The sequence below is a fragment of the Rhinopithecus bieti genome, unplaced genomic scaffold, assembly GCF_001698545.2.
Source record: "Rhinopithecus bieti isolate Rb0 unplaced genomic scaffold, ASM169854v2 scaffold_13704, whole genome shotgun sequence".
NCBI classification, from domain to species: Eukaryota; Metazoa; Chordata; class Mammalia; order Primates; family Cercopithecidae; genus Rhinopithecus; species Rhinopithecus bieti.
Genome location: NW_016808231.1, coordinates 204249 through 205589, shown reverse-complemented (window position 1 = coordinate 205589; position 1341 = coordinate 204249).

The window sequence follows — 1341 nt, the reverse complement described above, 5'->3', positions numbered from 1 at the left end:
AAAAAAAAAAAAAAAAAAAAAAAAAGGAAAAGAAGTGGAAAATACCAATGCATCCTGGCTAGAACAGTCATAAGGGCTTCTGTAACTGTGTAGAGGTGACAGGACTTCAGGTATGCTATGATCAAGGCTCCAGCTGCATATCCCTGTGACCTCCTTAGCAGTGGCTTTCCCATGGGTCAGCTTTGTCTATATTCATGGGTGGCCACCTGCCTGCTTGGGGTCCTGGTGACTCCAGGTGTTCCTAGAGAGCAGGATTCTGCGGCAGCAATTCCCAGCAGCAGGCCTGAATTTGCTGCTGATGGCACAATTCAAGTTCACATGCCCATCCCCAGGGCGATGACTGCGTGGGAAGAGGTTGGCCCCCTAGGCACCAGAATGAAGATCTGAGCTGTCCTACAATGTGTGGGAGTGCAGAGGGTGGGGGAAGGAGAGATTTACAAGGAAATCCCTTAGGCAGTCAGAGAGGGCTGGTGGAGGATGTGGCTCGGGCGGGGGTTGGAGGAGCAGGAGAGAGAGCAGTGCAGCGGGAGAGGTAGGGAGGGTGGAAGGAGCATGGGATGTGGGTGTGGCAGGGGACCTTAGGGAAGGGAGCCTGCAGCCAGGGATTTCGCAGACTCTGCAGGAAGCCGTCGGGATGGAGGCCAGAAACCTCGGCTTCCCCCATCCCCCACCCCAGACCTCCTGCTGAGCGCCCGTCTGCCTCTGCCAGCAGGAAACCAATGGAGGGGCGGTGAGGGCTGTGATCCAGATTCACCGGAGAGGGAAACAACCCGGAGGGGTCGGCAGGCAGGGCGTGGCCAAGGGTATGCGCTCTGCAAGGCCTCGTGAACCCCAGGGCGCCCCCTCTCCAGCCGCGCCCACATTGGGGGCTGATCCCCACTGCAGGACCCCAGGCCTTGCTGCCCCGGTACGCCTCTCTCGCGTGTCCCACGGCACTACTGGGGCCGCGCACGACCCTCAGCCACCGCAGCCCACTGGAGCCCAGCTGCCCATCTCTTGCCAGCAGCACCTACTCCCCGCCCGCCACCCCGCCATTGGCTTCCCAGAGCTAAGACCTCCTTTGAGTGGTCCATCTCCGCGAGGCCACGCCTCCTGGTCGGCACAAAGAGCCGGGCCAGCCCAGCCAGCCCAAACTCCCAGTGCGCCGAGACCCCGGCGGCGCGGCTGGGCCGCGGTCCCCGCGTGGGGGTCGTAGTAGTGACTGCGGCCATGGTGGCCGTGAGCACCGAACTCGAGCACTCGAGGAAGGCGCTGGCTTAGGGCCTGTCCCGCTGCCACAGCCTCGGATCCCGCCTGGGAGGGGAAATTTCGGAGCCCTTCTACCCAACCCCTAGCCCCGGG